The following is an 11,642-nucleotide window of genomic DNA, read 5'->3' on the forward strand; positions in this document are numbered from 1 at the left end:
ATAACCTGGAAAGTGGATACTGTCGACAACTAAGCATGTTACAAAAATCGTGATGTCCTTTAACTTGAGTGGGAGGTCGATTTCCCCTATGACTGTAACTTTATTTCCAGAAACACAACTCAGAAAAGATATGGGGTGACTTTCTTACTGTGACAGAGTGCTTACTTGCAATATCTATAAGAGCTGCCTGCTTGACAATATTTATTTCAGCACCTAAATTTATGAAGACTTTTAAAATGCTACCATGTACTAGGGGCCGATACTAAAGGACCATGTGTAGACGAGGAGTCACAATAAGGGGTATTTGATTGCTGGCGACGACCATTCCGCGACTGTTACGGTATCGGCACCATTGTCTGAGTGTGGCATGGCAATTCCAGGGCCATCTATGAGTCTGCACTCAAACTCCCCTGGTATTGGATGCTACGTGGACAACGCCATCTATTGGTGGTGGCGTGGCAGCGATTGATGGCTCCTGTTTCCTGCCCTAGTCAGAAAGAGAGGTCGACGTGGACGACATCTGGTGGACGGCGTGTCACAATCAGCGCCATCTGTTGTGCTACAGAGCATAATGTCAACTCCCAAGTGAATGAGTAGTACCTCATGGTTTCCTCAGTGTTCAGTCCAATCTAAATGATGACGTTTCATGTCCACAGAAGTGACGTGTGGAGGCAGTGGTACTGAGGAAGGCAGTTTTACCTTGGGCAGTTCACGTACTCCCAGCTTGGTCCTGGAAGAAGACTGAGTTAGCCGCCGTCGATCTGGGCAGTGTTAGTTGCTAATATACACAGTGTTGGTATTAGAGCGGCGTACCCCTGGGATTGGCTTAGGAGAGTGACGAACGACAGTGAGGTGTCTATCGTGAAGTGCTGCTAGCAGGTTGCTGGTGGCTTCTGCCAGAGGTTAGCTACCCTTGTATATCGTTATTTGTGACTCTGATCAGCGTGTTGCTGAAGTCCTCTGCGAGCGAGTTGCTGGAGAGCGAGAGTGGGATGTAGGCACCTCGTGATACTGTGTCAGTGGACTGGCCCATGTAAAAGGTGAACTCGCCACTGTTTATCAGTACACGTGCACAAGGTACTGGACGGTACAAACGCTGGAGTTGGTGTACACTGCCAACGCCGTAGTGTCCTGCGTGAAAGCGACACTACTGTATATACGAGTAGTCATAATCTATTTATTCTAACACATATTTTTTAATGGTGCAAGTATAAATACATTGGTGAAGGGAACAGTGTATTGTTCATCCCGCTTTCTCTTTATTGCACTATACAAACATTTCTTGAAAGCATACTACCGACTTTGGGTCGGATACTATAAAAGATGTTACAACATCAAGAACCCGGTTACTAGTCCTAAGTGGCCGTAACATAATTGGCATCCCCAGCGGGATCCGACCTCTTGTCAAGTGCGTTTGTTAGGAGTGGTAAAGTAGTGCAACCCCTGTGAATAACTCCCCCTTTCCGTTTTTGTGTGTGTTAGGAAGTGGAGTGTTAAGTGCAGTGTTGCGTGCTCGTGCACAACATAAAGTGTAAAATGGCAGAGAAAAAGACCATCGACATCCTGGATGATGTTCAGGAATTCCTGAATCAGGAAGACTGCCCGTCAGAACTGAAGTACCTGGGAAAGCCTGAACTCGTGTTGATCAGTGCTTATTTAGGGATGAAGGTGAGTGATCGGGATTCCCGTGTTGAGATCCTCTCGATGGTCCATAAGCACTTAAAGACCGACGAAAAGCAGGAAAGCGAGGTACAGAGTAAAAAGGAAAGTGGTATGGCTACCACTGTAAAGGAAGACCAAGGAAGTGACGGTAAGAGTAACACGAGTGAACTGAATATAAGTATACTAACTGTAAAAATGTGTGAGTTGGAAATCCATCGGGAAATAGAATGGAAAAGCTAGAACTAGATAGAGAGAGAAGAGAAAGCAAGGGAGAGAGAAGAGAAAAAGCTGCACTTTGAAAGAGAGAGGAGAAAAAGTTAGAACTAGAAAGAGAGACAAGAGAAGAAATTGGAAATGAAGCGTTTAGAATTACAAGAAAAGGAGAAGGAAAGACTAAAAAGAGAAGGAAAGAGTAGAAAGGAAAGAAAGGGAAAAGCAAGAAAGACAAGAAAAAGAGCAAGAATGACAACATGACTTGTAAGTGCTAAGATCAGGTGGTAGGAGGGAAACAAGTAGTTACCACCCAGTGAGGAACATTAAAATGGTTCCTAAGTTTCATGAAAAGGAAGTCTCAAAGTTCTTTGCCGCTTTCGAGAAAGTAGTAGCATCATTGGATTGGTCAAGAGAAAATTGGGAAAGGAAAATTGGGTCTTGAGAAAGGAAAATTGGGCCTTTCCCGTCGGAACGACGGGAAAGAGAAGGTGGTGCTGATGGCTTACCAGTTGGTGCCAATCAGCAATCACAGTGCCAATAAGTGGCCGTAACAACGACCAATAATTTTGTGAGTTTTGGGAGGTCGCAGAGGGCTTGTTACTACAAGGGAGCCGGTCGGCCGAGGGGACAGCACACTGGACTTGTGATCCTGTGGTCCCGTGTTCGATCCCGAGCGCCGGCGAGAAACAATGGGCAGAGTTTCTTTCACCCTATGCCCCTGTTACCTAGCAGTAAAATAGGTACCTGGGTGTTAGTCAGCTGTCACGGGCTGCTTCCTGGGGGTGGAGGCCTGGTAGAGGACCGGGCCGCGAGGACACTAAAGCCCCGAAATCATCTCAAGATAACCTGAAGATAACATTTATATTGTCAGAGGGTATCAAACGTTGAGCAGTTCGGGGAGGTAATTTATCTGCAGCATCATTCATAGCCTCAAACACTTCCCCAATTTCGTGTTGAGACTAAAAATTTTGCTGTTCAAGGATAGGTTTGGTGTGTTCTGGGGCAAAATGCATTAATGTCCCAAAAGCTATAATTTTAGCCATTGCCACCGGGGTCAGAGATTTATTTTATCCACCTATGATGAACTCAACATCGTAGTCTCTAAAGAGTACAAATACTGCTCTAGACGGCTAGTAAATGCATGATACAATTCACCACGTTGCATGGTGGCAATAGCAATTTTCTTAACTAATCCCTATGGGTCCAGGTCTCCTTTGTTAACAAAATGATGGGGGAATTTTTTTTAAATTCTGTCCATGACTGGAGGCTAACAATGGCTTCCTCATCGACAACAACACGTGCATCACCTTTAGTGTTGCCCATAGACGACCAGCAAATGCTAAATAATCATCATCAGAAGACTCGGAAAAATGAGCTTTGGCTTTCTCTTCAACTTTGCTAAACCATGATTCCATTAAGTGAGATTCTCCAGCAAAAGTGCAATAGCCATCTCCTGCACTGAACGCTGGACATTATTACGAGCAACTGCTCCATTTGAGTCAGAAAGAGCTGCAACAGGGTTAGACATTGTCACTATAGTGGAATTTACTTGCGAATGTAGATTTTATTTAGCCACACTAGGCATAAGAAGAACAATTACAAAATACAGTATAACACAACACTCATAAATGACAAAACTAGGCTCGAGTAAGTAAATGGCAAAAAAAAAAATTTAAAATGTACTTAGGAAAACACACTATTGGAAATTAAACTAAATTGTAAATTAAATTTGCAAAATGGTATGAATATGACCAGTAAAAGTTTGAATCAAATGGACTTTTGAAAAGAATGAATTACTTTGCAATATTGTAACAACTGTTGTAATTAGCAAGCAAAAATACTAGAACACAAGTAATTTGTGGAACACTTAAATTGGTAACATACTTAAGTAACATTTTATGTAAAATACTGAAAGAATTAACTTCAAATTAAGGTCTGAAGAGTATAAAAAAATTATATAGTACACTTCCTACTGCTGGAAAACAATTATTTTTTACTTCATGCACTTAATCAGAATGTACTTGAAATACTGTATATCGCTAATAATATTCAATGGAATTGTTGGGAGAAGAAATGTTGAAAAACACCACAGAAAAGCTGTGTGTGGGGTGGGCAGCCAACTCCTCTGTTATCAAGTCACTGAAGGTGGCAATACATTCTATACAGGGTTATTTCCCCTCTTAAAACCTTGTTATTGTATTCCAAAGTAAGTACCAGCTATCATCTACTTAACTCGGGGGTGCAGGATATGCAGTTCAACAGTAGCCAATTAAGAGAACGGAGTCAAAGTGTGTAGAGCAGATACTCAGATGGTTTTTTTATATGTGGGGCGACAGTAGCGCACCTTGCGGTAGTGACACGAAGCTTGGATTGATGACACAGGAGTGAAGATGAAGTTGACAAGGAATGACGATGTTGCAGAGACGATGATGTTACAATGATAACGGCAAAGAAAAGCACAGGTGACACTCACTATCTTGGCAAAGTTCACTAATGGGTGATGGAGAAGTAGCGATGGTAGTGGCGGGGCTGGTGACGTAACTGTTCAAGCCGCAGGTTAACACAGAATTGTTCTTAATTAAAAAACTGGACAACACATCCGGAGATGAGTTGGAGCCGGAGGCGATGGTTGATGACGATGACACTAGCTGGAACAGTACAGACGAGCACACACAAGGCATGTGGTGGGTGGCCCAGGAGGTTCGAGAATGGCGCTTGAAATTCAAAATGGCTGGCGCGGGAATTCTCCTCTCCCCTCACTGATGAGAAATTGTGCTTGCTGCAAAATATCGTGCCTAACTTTATGAGAACGTTGACCTACAGCAGTGGATGATGGTAGGACCCCGGACTGGTACAATATGATGCATGAGTTTAGCTGTGGCGGGTGGCGGCTTTTGCTGTGATGGGATAGGTGGCCACTTGAGTTTCTGGCTCAGAAAAAAAAAATCTGATATCCCAGTGCTGCTACCAGTATTTGTACCAGTATTCGTTCTTGCTTGTTTGCTGAAGAGGTACACACTGTAGATCCCTACAAGGACTTTATTGAGTAAAGTAACTAAGATAGATGTGAAGCACCGAGGTCTTACTAGCTCTAGGTCTGTGAGATACTGGTGCGCCCTATTTGAGAGCGGGCACTGCCGCTGTATGGGAAATGTCAGAGGCCTAGCTGACTCAGGATTGGCTATACACCAACCTTCTTACAATTTGAAAGCTAACACCGGCATATCCATACGACCTGGCACATCCCTCCACCCCGGCACATCTGGAGTGTTTTGGGAGTCCTTCTTTTCCCTGAGCCTGGCCTGAAGCCCGGCTCAACTTATGATAACTTGGTTCAACAGGCTGTTGCTTGAACGGCCCACAGGCCCACATAACCACTACAGCCTGGTTAGTCTGCCAACCTGTCCTCTTAAAAAGAACGTCAACATTTGCCGTTTGACTCTACGGCTGTTTTTGGACGTTATTTTGTGTAAAACTACGTCTATTTTCGCTTCCATGGACTATCTCTTGTTATACAATGAAATACCACACTCTTATTATTCTATAACTCACTGACTATGCTCTGATATTTGTTCTTCAAGTAAAAATATATATATTTTTGCCTTAATTAGGCCATAATCCAGAAAATTCCAGCCTATCGATCTTTTATATTTAGGAAAACATCTAATAAATTTGGAAATGAATTTTTCGTTCGCCGACAGTTGCCTGTTACTATTTAACCCTCTATGCTTTAATGTCGCTGGTCATTGCGACTTTCCCAGGATTTATATATGTTTTGTAGTAGCATTTAGTCAGACTACAGTAATTTAACTAATGGGAAACCTCTATAGTTGTCGTAAATTAATAATAATCATTTATCAAATAATAAATTAGCAAACATATGCAACATTTTGTTACGACTTTTCGGGTAGGCCGTTCTGTTTGTTTACAACCCCAATGGTTCAAAATACACAATACTTTTAATATATAAGTGACTAAGTATGCTCTAATATATGGTCCTCAATGAAAATTATCGTTTTTTTTTGTTAATTTGTCCATAATGAATAAGATTCCTTACTGTTGATCTTTATATTAAGAAAAACATCTAAACAAATTGGTATTGTGTTTTCGTTCAGATAAAGTTTCCAGATACTATTTCCTAGTTATCAATTAATGTAGGTGGTTATTTTAATTCGCGGCTACCAGGGGCTTTCTCCCATTATACAATATAAATGTACTCACTAACTATTCTCTGGTATCTGTTCTTCAAGTAAAATTACCTATTTTTTTGTTTAATTAGTCCATAATTCATAAAATTCCTTCAGATCGATCTTTATATTTAGAAAAACATCTAATCAATTTGGAATTTAATTTTTCGTTCACCTACAGTTACCTGCTATTATTTCATTGTTATATTTTATGTCGCCGGTCATTACAATTTTCCAAGAATTTAAACAGCTAAACAGCAAGTAGCATCTTGTTAGAGTACAGGAATTTACCTATGGAGAACCTCGATAGCTGCCGAATATTATTAATGATTATATATGTAATTTAAAATAATGAATTATATACCATTTCTTATGTTACGTCTTTGGCGGGTAGGCCGTTCTGCGGGTTTACAACCGAATTGTTTAAAAATCACACTATTTTAAATGTATGAGTCACTAGTATGCTCTGATATATGTTCTGCAATGAAAATAAAGATTGTTTTGTTGTTAATTACTCCATAAATGTGTAATGTGTTAATTCAGTCTAAAATCTTTTTGCAACGTTTATATGCGATATACGTAGCTGGAAACTACCTAATATTTAAAAATAATAGTTACAACATTCTATTAATATATTATGTTGAAATAAATATCACACAAAGTCTGTATATCTGTTTTTAGATGTCTTATAAATCTTCTTTTAAAATAGTATTAATGATTTTTATGAATCTTGAGTAAAAATTTTTAATTATTATTAATCTAATTGTTATTATTTTAAGTAAAAGAATTGCAAGTATTCGCATAACCACGGGATCTCTGTTTGTGTATGAATGCACGGATTTGTTTTTGTTATGAGGGACGCCTTAGAAAGCATGGTGTAGGCCACCTGTGGCTCGCATCCGATCCCACGATCATCGTCGCCCGTAAATCAACACAACAGGTATTTAGTATTTACGATTATAATAAGTAATATTTCTTTTATAATAATATTGCAGCAGGTGGTGTAGTGGTAGGACACTCGCCTGGCGTTCCCCCCTCCCCGCTCAGCTCGTTGTCGCCGTGTGGGGGCTTAGTGGGCGGCTGCCGGAGTGTGATGCTCCTTGGGACAGTCCTCTGTCCTTTTCTAGCCTTGTGCTCCTGCTGCCGTCCTCTCCAATTCTGCTGGGCATCTTTTCCTTTTCCTTCTGTTTCGTTTTTCTCCCCCCTCTTCTCCTATCTGCTTGCCGTTTCCTACCGACCTTTTGCTCGTTCTGGTTCTTCCCTTGGACTTCTTCTATTTTGACGCCCGGGTGCTTGAGGAGGCATACTCATGCACCCGTAGAACTGCAGTACCCGACGTCGAGAGCGAGGGGAACCTTTTATTGTCAATCCCCACTTCGTCACTGAACCCGATCTCGACGGACTGTCGGTTTCTTAAGGTGGCGTTTGTGGGGCGTATACTCGCGACGCACCCCTAGGAGGCCCCGACAAGATCGGCGATAGCTTCTTGTTGGGTGTCCTGCCTCTAATTGTGGCTCCATGGTGGGTGTGGGGGCACATTCGTGAGTGAATTCTTTCTTTCGTCAAGATGATTACCCCTGCTTCGGCTTCTTCTGGTTTACCTTCTCAGGCTCGTGGGGTGGGCGACCAAGCCCCCGAGTCGGTCCGTATTGGAAGACCGGGCTCTGTAGCCTCCGCTGCATTGGGCCCCGACCTTGCTCCTCCTTTGGCCTCTCCGACTCCTTCCTCTGGCTCCCCTCCCTCCTCTGTGGTTGGGTCGAGCCCCAAGCCCCCAGTGGTGACTACCTCGTCCCCTGGCGCGGCTCCTTCTCTAGTTGTAACTACTGCGCCTTTTAACCCCTCTCTCTCTGGGGGTTCTTACCGCCGTCCTCGTCACGGCCGCCCTCGCTCGATTCCTTCCAGTTCTGCTACCTATCAAGCCTTGTTTGGTCCCGCTTCGTGGGCCAAATATTTTGATCTCCTCCCTCTTGATTCTGCGCCTCCTGACGATTTCTCCCTCCATCGACATCTCATTGATTCCGTGGATGCCTCCATTACTTTCAACCCCACTCGTCTCGGTACACGTGTCGTTGCTGCTCCTTCTCAGGATGCTGCTTCCCGCTTGGCTGCCTTATCCTGCCTTGGCGAGACCCCCGTTCGGGTCTCGAAGAACGTTCAGTTGAATGCCAGTGTTGGCACTATTTTGCTCCCGCCCCATGTTGCGACCGGTGTTCGGGACCTGCGCGACTGCCACGACGATATTCGACATATCCTCGCTGCAAAGGGCCATTCTATTCTCCAGGTGGACACGTTTACTCGTCCCCCTCGTGGTAGTCGCCGTCAACCCCTCCGGGTTGTGAAGATTACCTTTGATGGTAGGACCCTTCCACCCTCTGTCATTCTTGCTGGTGCCAGGTGCTCTGTCCAGGAGTACATTCCTTCTCCTCGGCTCTGCAACAAGTGCTGGAGGTTTGGGCATGGTGCCCTCCGCTGCTCTGGGACTGTCTCTCTCTGTCCTTTGTGTGGTGGCGAAGGTCACTCTAAGTCGGAGTGCGCTTCTCCCCAGGCTCGTTGCCTCAACTGCGGTGAGGCCCATCCTACCTTCTCCCGTGCGTGTGTCCATTACAAGCTTGAGGCAGCCGTCCTCAACTTGAAGCACCGGGAGCGTTTATCTTTTCCTGAGGCGAGGCGCCAGGTTCGCCGGCTCCCGCCTTATGCTAATATCTCTTATGCTCGCGTGTTGCGCTCTTCCTCTCCTCGTCCTTCCCGCCTTCCTCAGACTCACAACCGTTTCCGGGCCTTGGACCCTGATGCGCCCACTGCCCCCTCCTCTGTCCCTTTGGGTTCTCTCCCGAAGGATCCTCCTCCTGGTCCTCTGTCTGGGGTTCCCCTTCCTTCTACCCGGTCTGTCGTGTCTTCTGTGTCTTCTTCCTCGTCCCCCTCCGATCCTCCTTCCCATCCTCTTCCTCCATCTATCGGCTCTCCCCGCCGCCTGTCGGTGCGGGCGGATGTCCATCGCTCTCCTAGCGGCCGTCGTGTGTGCTCTCGTTCGGCTTCTCCTGTTGAGACACTGGAATCCGTTGCCCGGTACGTAGTTGCTGGGACACCGGTCTCTTTAAGTCAGAAGCGTAAGCCTGGCTCCTCTCCTTCCTCTTCCCCGGCGGGTAAGAAGGCTTCGCTTTCTTCCTCAGCTCCTCCTTCTGGCTCTGTTGCTCCTTCCCCTCCCGTTTCAGTGCTTGCGCCCCCTGTTCCTGCTATGGAGGTTTCTTTGGCCCCTGCTTCCCTTTCGGTTGCTGCTCTTGCTGGGGTGCGCTCCTCTCTTTCTACTCCCCCTCTTCCTGCTGCTGTCCTTGACTGCTCCTCTCCGTTGTCTCCTCCTCTTCCTCCTCCTCCTCCTCCTCCTCCGGACCCTGCCCGCCCACCTCTGATCTGTTCTCCCGTTTCCTTCCCTCCGTCTTTGCTCAGTTTACCCATGCCCCCTAACCCTGACTTTGCTGACCCTGATCCCGACCCTGATATTCTTTAACGTGCTCTGTTGGTCTTTCGCCTTTGTTTCTTCCTTGTTCTCTGTTTTTGTCCTTTCTCTTCTCGTCGTTGTCCATTCTTCAATGGAACGTTCGAGGTTATTACGCCAATTTCCTCGTACTCCAACTTCTGGTTTCGCGGTTTTCGCCCCTTTGTGTCTGTCTCCAGGAGCCAATGCTTGGTGCTCGTCCTGGTCGTTTTCGTGGCTATTCCTTTCTCTCCCCCCCCCCAGCCATTGCTGGGGCTTCTAATTCTTCTGCTCTCTTGATTCGGGCTGATGTTCCCTTTGTTCCTTTACTTTTTCCTTCGCCTCTCCATTGTTCTGCTGCTCGTATCTTTGTGGGGAAATGGTACACAGTTTGTTCCATTTATCTCCCCCCGAGTGTCCCGCTCTCTCTTCCTGATTTGAAACACCTCCTAGACTCCTTGCCGGAGCCTGTGCTCCTGCTGGGTGATTTCAATTGTCGTCATTCTCTTTGGGGTGACGTTCTGACGAATACCCGGGGTCGCCTCCTTGAGCCGTTTCTCCTCTCTTCTTCCCTGTCTCTTCTGAATTCTGGTGAGCCCACTCATTTGGACTCTCGAACTCGCACCCTTTCTTGTCTTGATCTTTCTCTCTGCTCTTCTTCTCTTTACTTAGATTTCACGTGGCAGGTTCTTGATGACCTCCATGGAAGTGATCATTTCCCCATCCTTGTTTCCTTTTTCTCTTTTCGCCCTTCCCTCTCTTTCCCTAGGTGGCAGTTTGCTAAGGCGGACTGGACCCTATTTTCCCTCAGTGCTACTCTCTCTGACCTCTCCCTTCTGCCCCTCTCTCGCGCTCTCCTCCTTTTTCATGACACTGTCTTCGACGCTGCCCTCCGCTCTATTCCTCGCTCTTCCTCTCGGGGTCCACGGAAGTGCGTTCCCTGGTGGAATGCGGACTGTGCTCGGGCTGTCCGCTGTAAGCGTGCAGCCTGGAAGAAGCACCGCCGTAGGCAGACGACCGATTCTTTTCTTTTCTTTTGGAAAGCGAGTGCGGTGGCCCGTAGGGCCATCCGTACGGCTAAACGTGAATGTTGGGCATCTTATGTCTCGACAATTACGTCCGAAACCCCTCTGGCCCAGATCTGGAAGCGTATCCGCAAGATAGCGGGTAAGTTCGTTCCCGATGTTTCACCGGTCCTTCACCTCCATGATACTCTTGTGGCGGACCCGTTGCAGGTCGCTTCCGAACTGGGTTCCCACTTTTCTTCTGTTAGCTCTGGTCTTCATCTTCCCCAATCTTTCCTTCTTCGGAAACCTGTCCTTGAGTCTCGTCCTTTAGATTTCTGCACTCATCTTCAGCTTCCCTATAATGATCCCTTCTCTCTCTCTGAACTTCGTTCTGCCCTGGCCCTCTGCGGTTCTACGGCGGCGGGCTCCGATGGTATTCATTATGAGATGCTTCGCCATCTCCCTCCGAGCACGTCTCAGTATTTACTGAGTCTGTATAATCGGATCTGGGAGTCGTCGTCAGTCCCTGAGGACTGGCTCGATGCCGTTGTCCTCCCTGTTCGCAAACCGGGGTCTATGGGTACTTCCCCTAAGGACTTTCGCCCTATTGCTCTCACAAGTTGTGTCTGCAAACTCTTTGAACGTATGGTTAACGTTCGTCTGATGTGGTTCCTGGAACACCATCACCTCCTCTCCCCTTCTCAATTTGGTTTCCGCAAGTGCCGCAGCACGACAGATGTCCTGGTGAACTTGGAGGTCTATATTCGTACTGCTTTTGCTGCGAAGACCTCCGTTGTTGCCGTCCTTTTTGACCTAGAAAAGGCTTACGACACCACTTGGCGTTATCATATCCTATCTCAACTTCATTCTTTTGGCCTTCGTGGTCATCTCCCTCTCTTTCTCCGCAGCTTCCTCTCTCGTCGTTCCTTTCGGGTGCGCCTTGGTACCGCTCTGTCTCCCTCTTTTCAGCAATACGAAGGTGTGCCCCAGGGTAGTGTTCTGAGCACTACTCTTTTTCTGGTTGCCCTCAATGGTATTCTTTCCTCTATTCCTTCTGGTGTCTTCTCCGCTCTCTATGTCGATGATCTTACCCTTTGTTGT

General features: G+C 46.1%; 1 long non-coding RNA gene across 2 annotated transcripts in view; it reads left to right on the forward strand.

The window, feature by feature from the left end:
• The first annotated feature begins 710 nt into the window (after window positions 1-710).
• LOC138360114 (uncharacterized) overlaps window positions 711-11,642 on the forward strand; it is an 18,657-nt gene continuing 7,725 nt past the window's right edge. The window contains exon 1 of one of the 2 annotated variants that reach the window (XR_011226207.1): window positions 711-770. This is a non-coding gene — a long non-coding RNA (uncharacterized lncRNA). Of the gene's footprint in view, window positions 771-6,895; window positions 7,003-11,642 lie in introns of those variants that run through there. The other variant, XR_011226208.1, reaches the window with a different exon arrangement.

Source organism: Procambarus clarkii, unplaced genomic scaffold (assembly GCF_040958095.1).
Source record: "Procambarus clarkii isolate CNS0578487 unplaced genomic scaffold, FALCON_Pclarkii_2.0 HiC_scaffold_95, whole genome shotgun sequence".
Taxonomy (NCBI): domain Eukaryota; kingdom Metazoa; phylum Arthropoda; class Malacostraca; order Decapoda; family Cambaridae; genus Procambarus; species Procambarus clarkii.